Source organism: Heliconius melpomene, chromosome 15 (assembly GCF_056956725.1).
Source record: "Heliconius melpomene rosina isolate 202511_hmr_F chromosome 15, ASM5695672v1, whole genome shotgun sequence".
Classification (NCBI taxonomy): domain Eukaryota; kingdom Metazoa; phylum Arthropoda; class Insecta; order Lepidoptera; family Nymphalidae; genus Heliconius; species Heliconius melpomene.
This window is the reverse complement of record NC_140403.1, coordinates 4,222,604-4,247,117: the sequence shown is the minus strand read 5'-3', so window position 1 is coordinate 4,247,117 and position 24,514 is coordinate 4,222,604.

The following is a 24,514-nucleotide window of genomic DNA, read 5'->3' as shown; positions in this document are numbered from 1 at the left end:
AAATCACATAAGTCTTAAATTTGCATTAGGTATGTGCGCGACAAATAGACGAATAACTCAATGTCGCGCAAACCGATTTTGATGATTCTTTTTTTATTTGAAAGGATACACTTCAAGGATAATTTGGTGAAAGTATGGTTAGGTTCCGATTATAGAATCCGGTGAAAATTGAGAAAGTTTGTTTCTTTTTGGTAAAAAATTGTACTGTAATAGCTACAAGCAAAAACTTTTTAACTCGATGTCAGAAGTGAGATTCGTGATCGTTACATTTCTTTTCAACCAACCTTAAAAAAGAGGATGTTCTCATTTCCAACCAACTTCAAAAAAGGGAGATTCTCAATTCGCCCGAATACTTTTTATGTATGTTCTTGTTAATATACCAAAATGTTACTTTGCACAAAAATAATACCTAATTAAATGAAGTTTTACATGGGACAACCACAACCACTCGTTGACAACCACTACCACCACCATCACCACTCGTTCAAGAAGCATCATTTTAAGATCTACCCATCACTTAAAATCGTAAAATAAATTAATTTTTAACAAAAACAAAAACCGACTTCTAACAACGAACTAAAAAGTGAAAAATAATTTTACAAAGATTTTATAATTTTGAAGTCGGTGCCAAGTAAAACAAACAGGCTTAGTAACTAGATATTGTAGTAAGGTTGTTGTAGCATTAGCTTGACACCGACTTCAAAATTATAAAATCTTTATATAATTATTTTTCACTTTTTAGTTCGTTGTTAGAAGTCGGTTTTTGTTTTTGTTAAAAATTAATTACTGTACCATGATGTACAAAATACTTTGAAATTGTAACGATTTTTTTAAAACATATTTATCTTATAAGCTTACTAAGGCGAAACTACCTTCCTTAAGTCATATTTCGCTACATTATATTTTTTTGATTGTATGAGATTAAAATAAAAAATCAGGTGAATAGATAAAGTAAAGTAAAAAAAAGATATAGAAAAAGTAAAATACGGTAAGTGTGGCTCCCCTTCCTGCACTATCCTACCGGAGATGGAACATACATCGCAATCGACGTATGAACTGCCGAAGATCCTGTAGACGTCGACGTTTTAAGTATATTTCTTTTATGAAATAAATTTGGGAAGCGCAGCGAGGAAACATTTGAAAGGAAAGGCTTACGTTGTTTTTTTTAATATATATGAAAAGTAAATAGTTTAAGTTTTACATGAAACAACCTTTTTGTGACCACAGGAGTTTAAAAAATAACAGTACGAATATGTGTTCTTTATTAATATGCATTAAGATGATCCTATCCTAGAGAATGAAAAAAAAATCTTTCTACTGTATATAATTTTTGTACTGGATATTTTTTTTACATGCTGACAGATATGGATATGACAATGATGAGATATATACATACATATATAGCTTCACGCTTTATCCCTAGCGGGGTAGTCAGAGAGAACAGAGCGCCAAACGCTACGGTCTCTACATACCTCTTTCGCCTCGTCCACTGTCATCAACCTCTTCATACATGCCCTCCGGGGGATCCTCATGCTTTTTACGTGACCTTCCTCCAGTATCTTTGATTCTGTGTTTTCGAACAGAGACATAATAAAACAGATATGGGGTGAAAGCCACCAGTTTTAATGTAAGTCAATAATAACTCACGTGAATCGTATTTAACGAATTTTAACATGAAATAGCTTATTATTATATTGACAATAGCTCATTACTCCGTCATTGTTCCATTTTAAAATAAATTTAAACAACAATTTTATTGTTATTTCAATAAAATGTGTTGTTGTTATTATATTATGTTTTTCATTAATTTATTTTTATATTTTAAGTAACTTACTATATGAGTTTTATAATAAAAATAAATGTAATCAATGTAGTTTTATCGATTTCAAGAGTTTAGCAGGAGCAACCTAGTTAGTGCTTGCAAGCTTTAAGAGCAATTCGAGAAAAAACTTAATATATCTACCATAAATATTAATATTTTACCATAATAATGGATTTGAACCTTCAACCTCCACCTTCTTAAGTAAGGATAGTGCCAATATAGACTCATCATTATCATCATCACCAACTGTTGGATAAAGGCCTCTCCCAAGGCCTCTCCATGCCACGCTGGTCGTTCTAAATTAAATATTGATTTATTTTATTTTTATATTATATTTTTATTCCTAACCTATTTATTATAGTTATCAGTTATTAGTGCATTAGTTACCGAGACTAGGATCGCGAACAGTTCAGTGACTTGGAAATGATAAGCTCGTAAGCATTTTCACGCTTCTCCTAGTTTCGCTATAACTTGCTATATTTTAATAATTAGAGTGTTAAATATATATTTTTATTTAGCTTCGGCTTTGGTATCTCGCATATAATAGGGTAGGCAGAGGAAAACTATAGTTAAAACACTTCGTTCCCTACTTTCAGCGAAACTCTACGCCGTGTTTTTATTTTTACCAGAGTGAAGAAATGAAAAAAATAAATATATAGTTCCAAGTGGAAATTGAACCACAGCCATCGCCTATATAGCCACATGCTTTTGCCATTGTGCAGCAATGGTCAATTTAGCATTTTTCAAATATATAAGTAATTAGCGGCCCGCCTGCGGCTTCCCTGCGTGAACTACGTTATTATTAATTTCTGTCTCCATGAGTACTTACGTCCTATGAGTGAGGTCCATGCAAAATTTGAGACTCCTAGCATTTGTAGTAACGAAGTTTCATACAAACTTTCAACCCCAAAAACAACCCCTTAGAAGTCGAATATTGCAAATCCCCGTCTTAGCAAGCACCTACGTCCTATAAATAACTCCTATGCAAAATTTTAAATTCCTAGCACATGTAGTTTCTGAGATTTAGTGATGAGTGAGTGACCTTTCGATTTTATATATATAGATGAGAACTATTACAATATATTTGGAAAAGGATACATATAATTAAGAGCAACAAATATATGTTTATTTCATAGATTTTATTTATACTTCTTTGTATAACTTCAATTGAGCATTATGTATAACAAAAAAACAATTGGCAATTATGATTTCCATTAAAAATGAGTAATTTAAATTATTTATGTATTATATTGTGATTATTGAACAGACAACTTGTTTCTCTCAATCCTTCAATTATTTTGAAACAATAAATTGAAATAAAAAACCATTTGTATATTCATTATTTTTATAATCTCGTACAATTAAGGTATTATTAAAAATATATTAATTACCTTACTACAATACAATTAATATATTTTACCTTTAAAGCGCAACATATTAAATGTGACTTTAATTATTTCACAAATATAGCAGGGTAATAAAGAATTTAGTGATATCTGAATTCATAATGTCGAGTGGCGTAGCTCAATGTCGCACTCTGTCTTGCACTGGTCAGTAAAGCAAGCGACGAAAAGGGAATGAAAATAGAATTTATTGTCCAGAATTGAGGTTAAATTCCACAACTATCACGATTACGATCTTCTAATTTTTTTTAGGTCCACGCTGTATCCCACAAGGCTGGCAGAAGGAGCCTACTGGTAAAAATTTCCGCTCCCCACTCTCCGCTTATTTCTGGAGGCATTGCGTGTTGATTGGCGGAAAATAACGCCGCGTGTTGCCACGTTATTAGAACAAAGAAATTAAAATATTATATATGCCATTACCTCGTACAGACATAACGTAAAGCCAATAAAGTCCCAATTATAATACCAGAAGTTATCCCAATTATAATACCAGGATAAATCTATTTTTTCAACAATTTAGCTTATGAAATAGCTACTATTAATAGGAAGAAATGAAAACACACAGCCATTAATAAAACGACACGCAATCAATTTTTGAACGTGAAAACAAGTGTCAAATATTTCATACGAATCGTTTGTACGTCGGTTATTAGTGTGTACCGCTATTTGGTTAGACACATTATTGAATGAATTTTATTTCGATTTCTATTTAAAAGTTGTTTCTATATGGAAGTGCTTGTTGCTATATTATAAAGGTTTTTTTTTAAATCGTATTTCGTAATTTAAGATGTATTTCATTACTTTAATTATGACTTTTAAATTTTTACAAACAACAATATTTAGAAATATATATTATATTCTTTATGTAATTTTTAAATCCCGTCAAAAACATAAATGTAAAATGAAAGCCAAGTTCAGTAATAAAACATATGGCTTCAGCGATAAAAGAAGTGAGATGTAAATGTATGCCAAGTTCAATGGTCAGTCCTGAAATTTATTTTTAACAATATAAAATATTTTATAACAACTGAAAATGCCCATTCTTCTTACAACTTGGAGACTTTATTTATGTGTAATATCTGATTTGGCTAGTTTTCAAATTAATTTACATCGATATAAATGAATGTATTCAAATTTTATTCTATTCAGATTCTATTGTAAATCCATATGAAAACTAGCCAAATCAGATATTACACATAAATAAAGTCTCCAAGTTGTAAGAAGAATGGGCATTTTCAGTTGTTATAAAATATTTTATATTGTTAAAAATAAATTTCAGGACTGACCATTGAACTTGGCATACATTTACATCTCACTTCTTTTATCGCTGAAGCCATATGTTTTATTACTGAACTTGGCTTTCATTTTACATTTATGTTTTTGACGGGATATCATAACTTTTTGTACAGAAATCATAAGTAGAAAGGTTCATAATGTAATCAAAATCAAAATATTCTTTATTCAATTTGGCCATTATAAGTACTTTTCCTATAGGAAGCTACTACGGAAAGAAACTCAATAGTTGCTCTTTTTAAAACATAGTTTAGAGTAAGCGCTTCATAGGACATTTCTCTTCGCCGAATAAACCAAGTAGGACACCATTGTGATAATACACTTCTATCTTAATATTGTACAAATCTACTGCAGCCTTTATTAAGGAAGTAGCTCCTTACGTAGTTAAGCAAAGCATGTCTTCTTTAGAAGAGTAAGGATTCCCGTTTCGAGCGCTAGTGTAGATATTTAAATCATTCCAGTTACGACATACGTACTCTACTATAGTCTCGCGCAATTTGTTAGTTTGTTGTATATCAATACGCTCAAGCAAAGAATATGCAATAGCATGGAAGAGACCGCTCCCATCGGGAGGCATTGGAACAATTCGGTGTAAGGTTCTTGTTTCAACCACAAGCAATTCTATTGAACGACTCATTGTTCAACATGTCTTGGAAAAAATATAGACAATAAATTTATTAAGTGCTGACGGTACAAATTTGAATTGATATGATCCCAAGGTCGACTTCGTTCTCTGCCGTTTTCACAAGTGTTTCTAAAACCAGTAAAATCATGAAACCGAAGCCAAAAAACCATTAAAATATGAGCGCTTTCGTACAATAAAATATATCTAATATAATTAGGTATTTACTTTTTTATTATGGTCAATAATATTATGTTTTATTACTCTTAAGATGATATTTAATTATATATGAAAATAGATTATATTTATCTATGAATCTCGACTATAGTTTTTATTTTGTTGATTAAATGACAGTTGTCAGATTAGAAAGTAATTAATGTATGCTGCGTTTAGAAATCTGATATATTTATTATTATTTTTTTCTAATTTTATTATTTTATTGGAATAACTCAACACGCAATGCCTCCAGAATACGATGGAAAGTGGAGTTACTGAGTGTCTTAACACTAGGTTCCCTCTGTCTATCCCGCTATGTGTGGGATACACAGTAAAGCGGATTTATTTATTTTTTATTATTTTGTTTAAGTAATTTCTAATTTTCTCTTTTTTCTCTTATTTTTTTTATTAACAATTACTTAAGTTTTTACTGTTAATTATATTAACTTTATAATTACTTCTGTTAAGATAGCTGGTAGGCTGACAATATATCAAAATAAAAATCAAATCAGCTTCACGCTGTATCCCGCACACAGAAGAGTAGACAGAGAGAACCTAGTTTCCATCGGATTCTGGAGGCATTGCGTGTTGAGTGGCGGAACTCTAGTCCGCGCCTTGCCTCGACACCAGAGCGAAGAAATGGAAATATAAGTTTAAATAAATATTTCATTTCCTCGAGTGGGAATCGAACTCACAACCAGTCAGGTTTTACAGTCACACTTTGTGCCCCTGTGCCACGACTAACCTTACAGATAGTATATTATTATTAATTTTTATATATATTTCTATCAATATAATAATTTTTTAAAAGCTTTTATTTATATTTATTTTTTAGAGTATTTTTTTTTCTGTTTTAGGATTCTGTACCTCGAAAGCAATAAAACAGAACCCTTATAGGATCTTATATAGCACTTAGTACTTAAATATTGTAATAATAATTTAATATCAAATACGTTAATCGACTATGCAAATACTCTTAGTATAATAAGTACTAAAATGTTTAAATTATCTATATATATAAAAAGGACTTGTCCTCACTGACTGAGGTAAGACGCACGCACAGCCTTAACCGCTGATGGTAGAAACGTGAAATTTGGACAAAAGTTTACTTTCGTAATCTGTACATCCACTAAGAAGGGATTTTTATAAAATTTGAAATTTAGACTTAAAAATATTTCATTGAACACATGTTTCATGGGTTATTAGAATTCACCCTTAAAAAGGCAAGCGAAGCTGCGCGCGTCCGCTAGTAATAAATAATAATGAAGGATGTTAATCCATTTATTATGTTTTTATATGTTTACGTGAAGCCCTTGAAGTCCACATGATCACAGGCTTTCTCAGGACATAAATTAGAGTCATTTTCAGCTACAAATGGAGACATATCTTATCTTAAAATATACTTGAAAGCATCGTGTTGTTTTAGATGGCTTACGTAAGTAATAGTGAAGCTAGTCTACAAAACAAATAAAATATTTACTAACGCGTGACATAAATTAAAGCAACATATATAAATAATGCATTTGCTCTTATTTTTTTGGCAGGCGCTAAGCCTAAAAATCAATAATCATGAACTTTGATTGCTATGCTTTCATTACAGGCGCTATAAGTAAATGTTCCTAATTGAATCTATTTATTGAAAAATTATAAGAAAATATTTAAAAAATACTAGCTTCGGATTTTTTCCTTGACATACACTCAATTACTTAACCGGATGCTAAATTTCACCATTCTAGGTCATCTGGAACTTGGTTAACATTAAGGTCTATAGGTCAGTCACCCCCCTAAAAATTAACGATTTTTGGACGTCATTATCTAAATAACTGTTTGAGCTGTGTTTATGAAATTTAATGCACGTATACAGGTAGGGGGTCTAAATATTTGAGCCAAATATGACAGCTTTAGGTGGAATAGTTTTTGAGTTACGAATAGGTAAAAAGTGGCTTCAAATGGTTCGTGTAAAATAACACACGGTGCTGCTCGCCAGTTCTGTTTGTAAAAACTACTTGGCTACGCGCTCCGCGCGTTTTAAATTAAAGTTCTTTGAAGTTTGTATATATGGAAAGTAAAACGACTATCATTTTACTAAGAATTTACGCTAAATGTGTGTTCTTTCTTTTCTAGTTAAACCAAAGCCAACTTTGTTATAAAGACAAAGTAAAAGAGACTAAATATAATATTTTCAAAGATGAAAAAATGTAAATAACGACAATATAATTTGAAATTTCCCGTCTAGAATGAAAGTTACATTAAACTTAAAACGTAACGTAAACGTAGCTGTATTCCGTACAAAGCAGAGTAGACAAAGGGTACCTAAGTACCCTAACTAGGTTCCTAAGAAGCTAGTTTTAAGACATTTAGCTCCCAATTAAGACTTCCTATTTTATTTACTATTTTGAGCCGATTTTTCGAGACAATGTACGAATTTTCGAGGCTCGACAAAAGGGAGGAAATGAAAGTAATAAATAATAATTTATTTCACCAAGTGAGAATCGAACCTACAACCTTCCTGTTTACGGTTAAGCGCTTATGCCATTAAGCTACGACGACTTCAAAATGTGTATATGAAACCAGAAATAACTTCAACTTAGAAATAACCACAGTTCTTGAAGCTAGTTTATTTCAAGTCACTGATACCTCGAGTGTCACGTCTTGCTAATCATCTTCCGCGTGAATAAATTACAGGGTAAAGGAGTTAGGAGGAGGAGAGCATCGATTGCTTCGTTTCACTGAACGCTATTTTATATAGGTATTTTGTACAATCTCCTTTGTGTGTTTTCCATACAACGTGACATTGGCGAAGTGAATAGTGCTCAACTGGCACGCTCGAAGCGCCATAAATAAAGAACCGAACCGTATAGGTATTTTTATAATCTATATAAAATGATATAAACATATTATATTAATTTATATAAACTTATCATATATTATTTTTTTGTTAGGTTCACTCTGTATCCCGCAAAGGGAACCTGAGAAACCAGTGTTAGGACACTCCGTCTGCATTAAGACACTTCTGTTCAACACTTTTCTCAGAAACCTCGAGACATCGCGTGTTTTTTTTTTTTTTTTTTTTTTTTCTTCGTCCCTCTGACGTGATCAGAGACTTTGTTCAACTTTGTTTTATTTTATTCAACTGATTTTAATTTTGAAGAAGTAGCACTAGGCCAATGATGAATTTCACTTTACAATTGTCTGACTTGACATCGCGTGTTGAGAGGCCAAACTCAACGCCACGCTTTCCCTTATCAACAAAGCGAGGAAATGAAAACATAAATAATTTATCCTCCAAATAGGAATCGAACCCACAACCGTCATGTTTACAGTCGCACGCTCGTGTCATGATATACTCGTATTGATGCACTCTCAATTATTTGTAGTCTAACCTAGTATAATATAATTCACTCAGCTGGCCACATTTCTTTTGTATAGAATACTAGACGGTTGACTCCTTGTAATAATATACAAAAATAAATCTTTTTAAAAGATAGTGCATTTTGTTTCTATTATAGCGCTTATAGCAGTGCTTAGTTGTGCATGATATTCTTGATTTCCTTTTCCTACAGCTTCCATTTTTTTGTTGTTTTTTTTTTAGGGTATCGTAGCGTAGGGGCACAAGCGTGTGACTGTAACGCAAGGATTGTGGGTTCGATTTCCATTTGGGGGAATGAAATATTTAATATTTTTACATCTCGCTTTGGCAACGAGGCAAAGCCTGAGTTCCGATACTCAACCCGCAATGCCTCCAAAAGTCGGCTGAAAGTAGAGAATGGAAGTCATAATGGAAATGGTTCCCAGGTACCCCTACGTTGCTATGTGCGGGATACAGAGTGAAGCTAAAAAAATTAATTCAAACAAAGAGACTAAGAACTTTGATATTGTAGTAAGCTTGTTGCAGCATTAGTTTGACAAAGTACATTTTACTTTATGTAAAATTGGTTTCTAACTTTTTAGTTCGTTGTTTAAGGACAATGTTTTTTTTTGTTAAAAATTAATTAATTTATAAACATCATTAGTTAATTTATTAAGACAATATATTTAGATATTCGAATGTACTTTTATTTGTTAAATCTAGAAAAGTGATATAACTCTACTTTGTTTAAAAATAAGCAACTCTCATTTAACAATAAAACTAGTATAGTTACTTTTCTCATAATACAATGCAATAAAAGCAACAGAATATAACAACAATCAAGAACAAGTGGGAAAACGTTGGAAAGCTTATAAATTCCACGTCACTGCACTGATTGCGTTTGTGGTCTCGGTCACTGTTGCGGAATTATAACTTTATATAAGTAGCACTGGGGTTCGAATATTACTGGGGTAGGATTTTTTTTTAAATATTTTAATTAATAGAATAGTTCTTTAATTATAATTTTTTCATCAGTCTATTTAATGTAGGCCTGAACGTAGACCATCAATCGTCAATCAATCATTTTTTTAATTAAATCGTATAAATCAAGAATTAGAATTAAAGCCAGTCGTGGTTCAAGTTTCATAAGTATGTGTCTGTGGGTTTGATTTCCATTTGAGGATTTATTTCATATACATTTCCTATTCATTTCAATGCTCTTCGAAAAAAATATTTTAATAAAAATAAGCAATTTGCTTACTCTATCATTAAGTTATTTTGCTTAGATTTAGACATACAAGTCATACATATTTATTATGTACTAATAAATAAATATATTCGTAAATGAGTCCATTTATAAATATTTTTCATTTTTTATTTTCCGAAAAAAATCTTAAGCATTTGACAAAATTCCTCACCAAATACATTTGCTACTGTTAATAATAACACCAAAATTATATGCCTAATGAAGCTTGCAAGTTTTGAAATCTGTGGAATTTATTCGGCCCGAAAAATCGAGGGAACGAACTGAAGCGTGGAAAAAGTATTTAATTGCTCCCAAGGAACGGTAGTATAGCGAAAATTCGGGTAGCGAATTTATAGGAGCTATTTGGATGCAAATGATGAGCTGGGCTTGGCCTTCGCCTGTGACGGTGTAACCCCTGAAGAATAAGTGAGAAACGTCTTACGAGGAAAGGGGATCGGGTGCTCTTTAGTATTTATTCGGGAATTCGAGCGTGGAAGTGCGGCACGCTATAAAACACTTTTGTATGTTCAATGACGCTAAAGTAAAAGGCTTTGTAGTTTTATCGATCGTACAATTTAATGACGCTATTAGTATTTCTTTTTTTTTCAATTTTCATAGAAGGGTGTGATTATGACGCGACGGTAGTGGGTCATTTCTTCACTTTCCCGGCACCAAGGCAAATGCCCAGCGAGGAGTTCCATCACTCAGCACGCAATTCTTAGAACAAATTCAGCAGAGAGTTATGAACGGAGTGTCTTAACACTAGGTTTCTTCTGCCTACACTGCTGTGTGCGAGATAGAGCGTGAAGCTGATTATTGTTCCTATTTTTACAGAAAAGTCTAAAAACGGATTGTAAAGCTTATAAAGCTTTCAATAGTTAAATAATAGACTGCTTGACTTTAACGTAAATATATTGAAACCGAAAGGTGGTCTCCGAAAAATAAATTACTAATTCAATTGAGGGTAGGTGAGAGAAATGGTCTAGTCGCTGAGATGCCCGCGGCAAAAGTCCTGAACTGAACTTCCTAACTATCACCACAAAGGATTGAATGTCGAAGTTGCTTAGTAAGTTTTCCAAACAAAAGACTAAAGTGCATCTTTGTCCCAGCGCGGCGCCGCTATCTTCTTTTACGAAGAATAAGAAAAGTGCTCGGAAAGCATAACGCCTGTGTTATTTTTTTTTTAATAAAAAGTTTTGAAATTGATAGTTAATAAAAACTGTTTATTACGAAATATAGTAGTTTCTTGTCTAGAAATTAACTACAGGGAGGCAGAAGCAAGAAATCTTATTACAATATCAAAAAAACAAATCAGCTTCACGTTTTTTCCCGCACACAGCTGGGTAGGCAGAGGTTACCTAGTGTTAATACACTCCGTTCCCCATTTTGTGTGTCCCCATGTGACTGAACTAAACGCCGCACTTTGCCTCGACACCAGAGCAAGCTATTTCATTTCCTCGAGTGAGGATCGAATCCACAACCAGTCGCGTTTATAGTCGTACACTTGCACCCCTGCATCACGAATAGTCATTCTAAATGGTTATTCTTAATGTTTAGTTATTTCTTGACTTTAATCACATTATCGTCCCTATTATAAAAATAATTACCATTTTACTATGCAAGTTTTATGACATCTTATTAACAAAACAGACTAATAAAACCTAAGAGTGGACCCTCATATTTGTAAAAAAAATTGTACGAATCCATTTATCAAAAAAGAATGATTTATAGCCGGGAACTCTTTCTGTAAATACAAATGAGGGAAGTAAGGTCCTTGGGTCACTGCCAAAGAGAAGCTTGATTAATGATTTTTGAGGCACATAGAATAGAAATATTTGTTGCGAAATAAATCCTAGCGAGCACGCTTCCGACACGACAATATAGCGTCATTTTGTGTTTCATTTTTAAAGCCATTTTAAACTCATTTCTTTTAGTTACACAAAGTTAGGAATTTTAGTTCTTTTCTTTTTGCCTGTAGCGAATGCTGTTTAGTCTTTTCATTTGAATAATCTCGTAATTGTGGGACATAAAAAGTCACATGTTCTTCTTTTAGTATTTTTTTCTTAAATACTTACTTAATATCTATCTATTTCTATTATCTTTTAAGAAAAACTTACAAAACAGTATAATTTTTTCATTAAAAATATTATTGTTTTCTTTGTTATTGTTGTGTATGCAAGTTGACTTTTTCCTTTGTTCTTATTATAAGCATTTGGGTAAAATGGGACTTAAAACCACACTTAGCATTTGACTTTTTTAGATACAAAATTTTTATATTTTGGCAAATATATTATTTCAGAACACTCGTATAGCAATATCATATATTATATTAATGATATATACCTACTTGTAATGTAAAAAAAAATGAAGAAAAAAATCTAGAATAAGAAAAAACTCTGTCATTTCCACACAGTTCTATTTATACTGTACTTGAATTAAAATATTAATAGCAGCTTTACACGTTTTTTGTGAGAGATTGTTTCGACACTCCGTTCTCATTAAAACGGAACGGAAGTGTCGTTCGCGGAATTAGAATCAAATCGAAATTAAAACATTAAATATTCCCATTGCCCCTAGTGAGAATCGAACCCACAACGGTCGCGTTTACAGTCGCACAGGCTTATTTAATTAATATTTTTCATTATAAAAACAACAAAAATTGAATATATTATTTTAAACTACCTTCCTTTCTAAAATTTTAAACTTACGTTCCCGATAGTTCCCAATACAACAAATTATAACGATTTAGGCAAAATATAATTAATCACAACATCAGTCGCCTACTCGCTTAGAAGGCGAACATTACCAATAAAAGCAAATGGATTGTGAAATGTCGTATCACGAACACATCTGCTCGTGCGTGATGCGAACATCACTATTTACTATGGGTTTTTTTAGAATTACGGTGTAAGATTTTGGAACTTTTTTTCTATATAATATTTTTTTAGATTTACGTTGTATTCCGCACCGGGCACAGTAGGCAGAGGGAATCTCAGACTTAGTTTCGTACGAATTCTGGGGGCATTGCGTGTTGAGTGACGGAATTCATCACCGCGCTTTGTCTCGTATAGGATAGCAGTATAGGCAGAGGAAACCTAGTGCTAAGATACCCCATTCCCCACTTTCCACTGAATGTTTTAGAGCGAACGAGTGTCAGAGCGAAGAAATGAAAATATTAATAAATAATAATTTATTCCCGCGAGCGGAGATCGAACCGACAACCATCGCATTACATTTACACCCTTGTGCCTATACGCCACGACTGGCCTAGTCGTTATAAATGATATAAATAAAAATAAATCCTATTAAAGTACTAACTATTTACCTATATCCGTATATTATAGCAATAAAGGAACTTCTGGTGGTTTCTACCGTTTTAAAGATCGATTTTCTCATTGTACGTGCCTCCATATAAAGTGTGGTTCACGAAAGTGATTGTAAAGTAGTGGAAAATTCACAGGCATGCGACGCCGCAGCCGTTCTGCCGTATAATGAAAAAGGACTTGAATAACTTCCGTTTTTTTAAATATATATAGTCTTTTTGGTTAAGAAAAACAAATTTTAATTTTAACAGTATTTAATTTTTTTATAAACGTTATTTTACGCTTAGGAAAGAAATAGTTATGCTAACAACATGAATAGGTTGTATAAGCATAAAAGAATTACATCTAAGCTTGATAAGAACGTATGGCTTAGTAGTCAGACGATACTTTGACGATTCCTAAGAGGCGCGTGTTCAAATCCCTCTACGTTGAAATGTTTATATGTTTTCTAAAAGTCTTCATTTATATTAGCCAAGGCTTGCTAAGAGGGTAGTAAAATTAATTTCGTATTTATATAATTTCTGCCTTTTTCAATATAATGTATTGAATGATGAAACCAATCCAATTTACCCAAATCATACACTTTTACTATAAAAAAAATAATCTTCTTAAAGTATTCAATATTTTAAACTGATTCTTCTTAGATTAGGTTGCCTGGAAGAGATCGCTTTTAGTGATAAGGCCGCCTTTTCGCATTTTTTATTTGTATTAAAAAGATTAATTCCACTTTTGAAGGAAATAGAAGAATGAACTCATCCATAGAGCGATGATGAAATCATACAATAATACCTAAGCTATTTTCTATTGAATACCTTTAGGGAAACTTGCGTCGTTCGCCGTACAATAAACTATCCCACTTAGTTTTACTGCCCTCCTATTACGGTTAAGTGTTTATTGCAGCAGGTCCAGCGTAGTACTAATAAAGAAGGACCAGTTCAGATTTCTAAACAATGTGAACAAAATGTAATTAAAAATCAGCTTCACGCTGTATCCCGCACACAGCAGGGTAGGCAGAGGGAACCTAGTGTTAAGACTCCGTTCCCCACTTTCAGCCTAATTCTGGAGGCATTGCGTGTTGAGTCGCGGATCTCAACGCCGCGCTTTGCCTCGACACCAGTAAATTGTAATTAGAGTATAATAATTAACCAGGTAGGCCAGTAACTAAACTGTACAAGCGACTAGTTGTGGGTTCGAACCTCACTCGAGGAATTGAAATATTTATTTTAATTTATATTTTCATTTCTTCGCTCTGGTGTTGAAGCAAAGCGCGACGTTGAGTCAACACACAATGCCTCCTTAGCGAAAAATAGTAAACGGAGTGTCTTAACACTAGGTTAATTCTGCCTACTGGACTCGGATATATCAGCTTCACGAAGCTGATTCATGTGAACTGAATAGTTTTGCAAAAAAAAAACCATTAATTATGAATGTGAAACTCTACCGCGGCCAATATCAAGATGGATCGTTATATAAATAGTAATAAATAACTTTCATACATCTCAATTTTTGGCCCAATCTGTATTCAGCGCTGCGTTAAATTGGACGAGCAAATAAAAATATATGAAAACCTACGTGACAATATAAAATATATATAAATAATTTATTTTGTAATTAACTTAATTATTAAATATAATTTAAACGATTGCCTATCAATATTATGTATTTGTTTCTTTTAAGATAATATTAATTATAGGTAATTTTTTTTTCAGCTTTACGCCACATCCCGCACATAGCAGAGTAGGCAGAGGAAATTTTAATTAAAAATTATTATAACGTGTATTTCGACACTATAAATTATTAATTTTTAGTGTCGAGATACACGTTTTTGCCACACAAAAGGTATTTTTTTTAAGTTAATGTAGAAATATTATAAATTAAATTATACATAGATTTTTTAAGCAATCAAGGGATCGTAGTGCTGAGTTCCTGATGTAAAGACTCTTGACAGATATACAGACAGACAAACAGACAGAGAGACAGACGAACGGATAGAAGGACGGATGGACGGACAGACAACAAAGTGACCTTATAAAAGTTCCTTTTTTCCTTAAAAGATACGGAACCCTCAAAAAAAGAAAATAGGATTGAGCTACAAGTTTTACCTTATTTTGTCTATTATTCCAGATTTTTATATAAAACAAGAGAAAGAGATATCAGGGTAATTCGATCACCATTTTAAACTAACAAAATGGCAACGTTTTCACGCATCGCTTGATATTCTTCATACACGTAAGTATTGTGCAGTTGGAACGCGTCGGGACAAAGGCAGATTTGAATAAAGGATTCCCATTGGATTCTGGTACTATTTCTCTTTTTTAATAAAGCATTCCTTTAAAACCAAACGCTATTGAATTCTTTATGCCAGTTGTCCTTTATTTTTTTGTTAAGTATTAGGATTTGAAGTTAGCTAGTTAAAAATTATGCTATTACTTGTAGTATAGTTTTTTTAAATATTTTGAACATTTGTCGATAAATCTCAGAAATTTTATGCAGTTTCTACAATTTAGGAACATGGAGTCTCCAACGTGGAGTATGCTGTATTTTATTACTTAAAAAACGCCATCGAAAAAGAAAATAGCGACAAAAAACATATTATACTTATACACTGTTGACTAAAGTTGTAAATTAAATAAAAATAAAAAAAAACAAATTTTGATAAAATATTTGAAAAAAATAATAATTAATTTGCTCTGACGCTACATATACGCAGGAAATGAGGAAAATAAGATTCAGACTTGGACTCCTAAGAGTTCTTTCTTCCGGCTGTTATTAAACTAATATTAAGAAATCTCATAAAAAGTTTGGAGTAATTGTCTTTCATCGTTCCCAGCGGTAAAACAATATTATTTTTTGTAAAAAAACACGAGATTCATAAATTTGTTTCACAAATTTTCTTAGAACCAGGAAATAAAAGTCGAATATCACATTCTTGGGACATCAATACCGGATCAAAATTACAAAAAGCGAAATTGTATAATGTTAATAAAACGTTTTATCACTAGGTTAATTTGAAAATACTTTTTTATAAAACATAAAAATTTGGGAAAAGTGAGCGGTAAGAGAGGTAGGGGGAGACCTCGGTGGAAAAATGAGCGGTAAGAGAGGTAGGGGAGGACCTCGATTGAACTTCGAACACGCTGTGTCAAAGGTACTGGACGAAGGTCACGTAAAAAGCATGAGGACCCCCCAGGAAGGCATATATGAAGAGGTTGATGACAGTTCCGTTCGTTCCGTTCTCTCTGACTACATCCCCTAGGGATAAAGCGTGAAGCTGTGTTGTGTGTTGTTGTGTTTATACAAAAAGTGTATGACCAAACGAACAAGAACGAATTGTGGTGTTTCCTTAAATATGGGATAACACTTTAAAAATGTAAAAAATAATTCCTAAGAAAATTTTGTAAAAGTATAATTTTGTATAAAGCTACATCTAATATAGACTTACCTTGATTCACGATCGGCTACATTATCGAAATTACCAAAATACCTGAAAGGGAAATACCGACATAAATATTTAACATATTGCTAAGCAGTTTAAATTATAACTAGACCAACGAACTTAGGCATGATTTATATTGGTTGGGTAAGCCGCAGGGAACCATAGTATGTTATATGGTATTTTAATATCCTAATAGATATTACATGGAAACTTTAAGGTGATTCCTTGTGAGATTAATATTATACTAATTTTATATTATTTTCAGTAATGTTTTATAACGATAATAATATTGAGGCCAGTCGTGGTTCACGGGTTTGATTCCCACCGAAGGAATGAAATATTTTCTTTTTCACTCTCTCTCTTTATTTTTACTAACAGAGAGAGAGACCAAAGACACCAAAAGCTATAGTTCAGTGCACATAGATAGATATATAGCATAAGAATTTATGTTTAGAATAGAAACATATGACGTCAAAGGACGACACAGAGTACGAAGCAGATCGAGCTATTTACCATATATAACATATACCAAATATAACGTACAAGACGCTAGGAAATGGTTTTTGAAATTCAATACTCCACTTTACATAAAGAAATCTCACTTTAATATAAATTCACGTAAAACTTTATAGATGCACTTGTTCTTCAAATCAATATCAAGAAATTATTTTTAGGATTCCGTATCTTAAAAGGAAAAAATGGGACCTTTATTGTCCTTCTGTCCAGATCTTTTATGTTGAGAACGAGTACAGATAATCCTAAATTAATGCAATTAAAATATTTGAAAATTTATGCATCTTTTTTTTAGAAATGTATAAAATTTGCCGCGTGGTCAAAATCTTTTAGTGAACTATTATTGTAAAAAAAGAAAAATATCGAACTGTGAAAATTAGTATATATTTCACAGATAAAAATCATTACAAACTTATATTTGTAGTTTATTTCGTAAATAGTAATAAACATACATATGACAATTTAAGTCTCTTAACTTTACATTAAGGTTCTACTTCCCCTTGAACAAGTCTTGAAAAGTGGTATCAGTGTTTGTTGGTGATATCAATGAGTCTTACTCGCACCGACCGGTTTTTTTTTATTTTAATTAGTATGACCACCCCCCCATAATCTTTGACAAAAACAAAAAAATAATAAATTCAAGAAACAAATTTGCTAAATATCACTACATCTCTATTATTTCATAAGTGTTTTTTTTTAACTAGAATACTTAAATATGAATGAGTTTCACAGTTGTAGAAAGTAAAAATCCGCCGCCATGTTGACATTATTTGAATACTTTCACTTAACTAACACGAAATGTGAATATATTGTGTACTCTTTCCTATAAAGACTAACTTTTTCTATTTCAATACCGTATATTGAATAATATAAAAATAGAATATTTTTGTTGGAATAAAAATATACTGTAAAAGAACTAACAACGTAGTATGACGTTTCTGACTAGCGCTTCCTGCGTCCGTATTTGTTGGTTTCAATTCCACACGGAAAAATAAACATATTTAAAATATTATAAAGTGCAAACGTTGTGTTCTATTTCATACAGACTGTAAATATATAAATAGGCAATTAGATTATAACAGAAATAAATTTCAAAATAAATAAAAAAGGTTTTAAAATCTTATGCCTACGACGTTCATGTCACAGAAAAAAAAATCAAAACATGAGTGTTTGGTATTTGGACTGATTAACATTGAAACTAAAACCTTTAATTACATCATCAACAACAAACATTATTAAAAATAGCTTAATAGCTTAAAAAAACTATTAAGCTATTTACAGCAATATGTATAAATCTAGCTTTAAAAATATGTATAAATTTGACATTAAATTTAAAAAAAAATTGTATTTAAAAATTGTAAAGTTATAAAATATAGAAAATACATTTTAGTAAATAATATCGCCGTAACTAAATGTTCACTTCCATATATTTGCAAGCGTACCTATGCTAAATGTGAAAGAAATAATTTGTTTACATTTAATATTTGCTGAACGATCAACACACAAATCAAATGATGTTAACATTCGAGCTTCTGTACATATTTTCATATTTGCACGGCATTTCGATACTTTTCTGTTTCATTTTGTCATAGTCAATGTTATTTATATTTGTAGCAAATACGAGTATTATATATAATACTAGCGGCCCGCTCGCGGTTACACCCGCGTGAACTATGTTATTATTAATTTCTGTCTCCATGACTACGTCCTAGTGACGTCTAAGCAAAATTTGAGACTCGTAACATTTGTAGTAACGAAGTTTCATGCAAACTGTCGACCCCAAAAACAACCCCTTAGAAGTCGAATATTGCGAATTCCCGTCTTAGCGAGCACCTACGTCCTATAAGTACCTGCTATGCAAAATTTGAGATTCCTAGCACTCGTAGTTTCTGAGATTTCGTGATGAGTGAGTGACCTTTCGATTTTATATATATAGATAATATTGAAAGAGAATTTAGAGTTCCACCACTCGACTCTAGCGATATTTCGGAATTGTGGGTCTAAATTTAAATAATAACAGGTAGCCGCTGATTGGAAATAAAATTCATAAAATTCACACAACACAAATTAGCGTTTTTTTAAATTACCTAAAACTTCAGATTTCTATAAGTAACTTAAGTAATTCAGATTATTATGAAAAAATATTGTGTAGTACAAGCGGGCGAAGCCGCGAGCGAGTCTTTAGTCTAAAACAAAAGTATCATAAATCAAGAACCATGCGAGTTCACTCAAATCCTACCCACCTAACATTGTAAGCGGTGCGCCGCTTAAGTTATTACGTTATACGTATTAACATATACATGCATATGTATGAATTACATATACATATAGTATATCGTAGACTTGCTAGGCTCTAACTGTGAAGCATATTTAGTTAAGCTGTCAGGAACATATTGTCATTTAAGTGTGTATATTTTTTTGTATATACTGTTAGCGAACTCGTGTAAGGAGGGTAGATCTAGGTGAATAAGACTATAAAAGCAGTGGAATGCGCGGCGTTGAGTCCCGCAACTCAACGCATGGATAGTGAGAAGCGCATAAAAATAATGCCTTACAGTTTTTACCTAAAATTCAGAAAATGGGTTAATTTCGATTAAATTTCTTAAATATTCGTTATTAAAAGCGTAAAATTGTATTCCATTTGAATATTATTACCAAAAAAATATTAATTCACTCTGAGATTAACTTCAAGTGTTTCTTCAAATTATAAGAAATAAAAAAAAACAAAATATTTAGACAGACGAACTGAATATAAATCAGAAGCTTTCGATTGTATGAAATGATTACTTTTCTCCTTCGCGTCCAACGAGTGTCGACTACGTGACACAAAGAGATTGTAAAATTGTTATTCCAGCCATGTTGAATAGACCGGAATTACGAAAATTGTTTTGTATAAAATCTTTCTTTAACCCATCAAATACACTATAATATAATTTAAATAAGAAAATTAACGTTTTTCTTAGAAACTACCAGAGGAAATTTTCTATTCGACGTATATGTTATTTATGTGTAAACGTGTTAAACTTTTTAATGAGTAATTTGATTTTGATTGTTCTTTTTTTATTCGTTACAAATAGAGCTATATCCTAAAGAGCTTAATAATTAATAATCGTTTAAATTGAAGAAAATAACCAACTGAGACTAATAACCCGACTTTACTCTCGAACCGTACTATAAAATTCGCTCTGGTAATTTTCTGAAGAACCTCGAAAATTCGGCGGAAAGTGGAGAACGGAGTGTCTTACCATCAGGTTGTGCCAATCCTGCTAAGCTAAAAAAAGACCTTAAAATACAAATCCTAGTATATAACATATATATACATTGAAAGCATAAATAAACCTAGGTTCCTTTCACGTTTAACTGGGTCCTCATTATCATTCTGAGCAAAAGCACAGGATCTCATTATCCCGGGTAGGATTTCAAAGTGTTATAACACTGCATTCCAAGTTCTAGAGCCAGAGTAGAAACAACGTTGGCATCGCCGGCTTTATACTGTGCATGTGTAATACTAATTAAATTTTAGTTCGAATGAGTAACTTAGACTTGTTTTATTTTGTAGCAAAAAACAAGTTATTAGGGAAAAAGATATTACTGTAACATATTATTATAATAATTTAAGATTCTACTTTCTCTTTTTTTTCGCAACGTAGTGTCTTAACACTGGGTTCTCTCTGTCATACGGGGATACGGGGATACAGCGTGACGCTGATTTTTTTAAAATTATTTTTGATAAATAACAGCATTAAGTTCTACCACTCAACAGCTTCGATAGCGACGGAAAGTGGAGAAAGGAGTGTCATAGCACAAATTTGTTTTAAACTACTTTGAAATACCCTCAATTTAAAAATACGATGCATTTATATTAAAAAAAACCATGACATATTATTATTGAGGCAACAATTTCAACAACAAAGGATACAATTTAATATATTTTACGACAATCACTCAGACGTAAGACAAAATGGATCGCTACTTACGATATGAGCCCCGCGTCTCACAGTACCCACCGCTGGAGTAGGAATTCTTAAAAGCTTTTTAATGTCTTCTAAATTGATGACCTACTCGGAAGATTAATGTCTGACATGCAATGCGTAATTAGGTTTTATATTATAAATATTTATAAATATCACATTTTAAGTTTAGATAATGATTGTGTTAAGGAAGTGCCTGTTTCCTTACTTTATATAAATTTGTAACTTAATAAATAATGACACTTCTGTACTATATTTGTTTCACGCTATAACCCACATAACAGGATAGGCAGAGGGAACCTCGGAATTTAGTGTAATACACTCCGTTCCTATTAAATCACTTCCGTTTCCCAATTTTCGCTGTATTCTAAAGACTTTGCGTGTTGAGTGACGAAACTCATCGCCCTGCCTCGTTACGACAGCCAGAAAATAAAAATCATTCTTATAAAGAGAGGGAGCAGAAACCACAACCGTTGCATTAATGCTTATGCTTATTGTACTTCTATTATATGTTATTTTAAAATTATTTAGTAGATTTACATTATAGTATGGATGGATTCCGAAAGATAGAATTAAAATTATTTAATGAACTCATTGCATAAACCTAGAGTAGTAAAACATAAAAAAATATTGTAACGAAATATACCACGAAGCTTAGTTCATTAAATTCGTTTATAAATATCCCGAATCTCAACAATTTTAAATTACAAAAAAAGCTGCTTTTTATTTACAGACCTTCAATTTAAAAATAAACTCGTGAATAGTAAAATATTTTAAAATGAAACGAAGTGAAAATTGTTAGTTCATTTCGCCGGAAAATTTGAGCAGAAATTCTAAAGCAAGTGTGTAGAAATTTCTGTATCTATTTGTGAGAGGGAAGGACCGTTTTAAATTATGTGGCTAGAGATATAAGTATGTATTGACAGGTGCTACGTGAAAAACTAATCTTTTTCTTTCTATTTTTATCTACTTATCTTATCTTAATTCTATATATAAATTAAGTTAAATGATCTTTACAATATTTAATTGAAATTAAATAAATTAAACAATAATAATACCAATCAGAATTGGCTGGAAGTAGAAAACTATATTCTTCGAAGGCCGTTGTGGTAACAGTAACGCAACGCTTATGGGTTCGATTCCCACTCGCTGGAATATAGTATAAGTTAATAATATTATTATTTGTTCGCTCTGGTATCAAAGCAAAAACCTGGCATTGAATTCCGCCACTGCCACATATAGTATAGAGCATGAAGCTTAAAAAAATATCGTATAAATATCTTTACGAATGTCTGACATTCAATCTACTAATTACATGTTTTTAGTGCCAAATAATAATTTGATCTAGTAAATAACATAAACCATAGTGCGTAAAGCCCCTTAAGTATCATATTAAATGTCATATTTACGTCTACAAACTTAATTATAGATAATTATACCGTACATTTATATTTTATAGGCTAAGGCGCCCAATTTCCCGCTGCCTGTAATGGAAGTAATTCTATTGTTTTGTTTCTTCCTAAGGAAAGATGTTAATATTAATTATTGCTTATGAATATACGTATATGCGTATAAAATTAAATATGGCGTACATGGTATTTCTTGTTATTACTTTTATGTAACTTGATAGAGACCATTGGCGTAAAGCAAGGTTGCGACTGTGTTGCGCAGATTTTGGGTTCTGTCCTCAGTCAAGGAAATAAAATATTTAATAACAATTTTTTGAGGAAGGTATTTTGTGTTGACTGGTAGAATTTAACGCCGCGCTTCGCCTCGCTACCAGAGCGATGAAATGAAAATATTTAATATTTCATTTTCACGACTGGGATTCGAACCCACAACCTGTGCCACGACGGACTCAACCTCAATAATAGCCAGATTATTATTTAACTATTTTTAAGCATAAAAGCACATAAGTTTTAGCTTTTTTGGGAAACTTTTTATGTCATGGAGGATACAAAGGATCTAGTTAGAAACATTTACCCCTCTTCCTTTAACATCGAAATATCGTGTTCTGAATGATGAAACTTTACACCATACTATTCCCAGGAATTATCAGTATTTTTAATACAAGCTATATGAAAAATTCGAAGGTCTTTTCAACAGTAAAAAATAATAAATAAGTAAGTCCATTAAGGTCATACTCTAGCTTTATCATATATAGTATTTCTACTATTTAAATAATCTATGGTTAATTTTTAATAAAATCTCTTGTTTAGTTAAAGAGGAACAAGAATTATGAAATTTTACAAAGGTCAAAGGTTAAATCTTTAACACGTATTAGGTAGTTGACTATAATGAAAAGGGGATACTCTAATCCACTTCTGTCCTAAACGAGGAAGGGCAAGACACCCGGATACGTACGATGAAATGTTGAACAAAATTTGATGCCTGAAGCGAGGACAGTACAAATGCAAGGAAATGAGGGAGTTCCGTGTATTGGTCCCTCAATCCAATTTTCTTTGAAGATGAGCTAGCTAGATTACTTCATTATTATTGGTTATTCTTGATTTCTTTGCATTGTTTGCAATAACAAGATTTTTATTTGATATAAAGAAGGTTACTTCGCTCGCTCTTTTCAGAAAAAAAAATACATTTCAAATTTTAGGGTAATTATATAAAAATCTTTGAAAACCCAATTTCTATTTCCATATACATAATAAATGTACACAAATATAATAAAAACATTTTTAAAATTACCGTTTAATATTATTTCCTAGTTTTATAATACAAACCAAAATGTAAAAACATAATAAACAAACCCGACAACGACAACCAAAATGTAAAATAGTTTTATTGAAGTTTTTCTCTATGACAAGGGTTGACCTCGTATCTGATACCTACTGGTGAGACGAAAACATATACATACATATATTCAAATACTGTGATATAGAAAATGTGATATAGTAATAGATTTTACAATAAAATGGATATTATAAATGTGAAGTCAGTTATTCCAATTTTTTTTCTTAGCTAAATGGTAATAAAGCCTGTATTTATAAACCTATCTCAAGTCTGAGATCGATCTTGAAACAGATTTATAAATACAAGCCTTAATATAGAAGGTTTTTGATGTGCTAGTAACGTAGAAAGCGGTGTTAAGTCAAGAAATCTATATATATAAAATCGAAAGGTCACTCACTCATCACGAAATCTCAGAAACTACAAGTGCTAGGAATCTCAAATTTTGCGTAGGAGTTACTTATAGGACGTAGTTGCTCGCTAAGACGGGAATTTGCAATATTCGATTTCTAAGGGGTTGTTTTTGGGGTCGAAAGTCTGTATGAAACTTCGTTACTACAAATGCTAGGAGTCTCAAA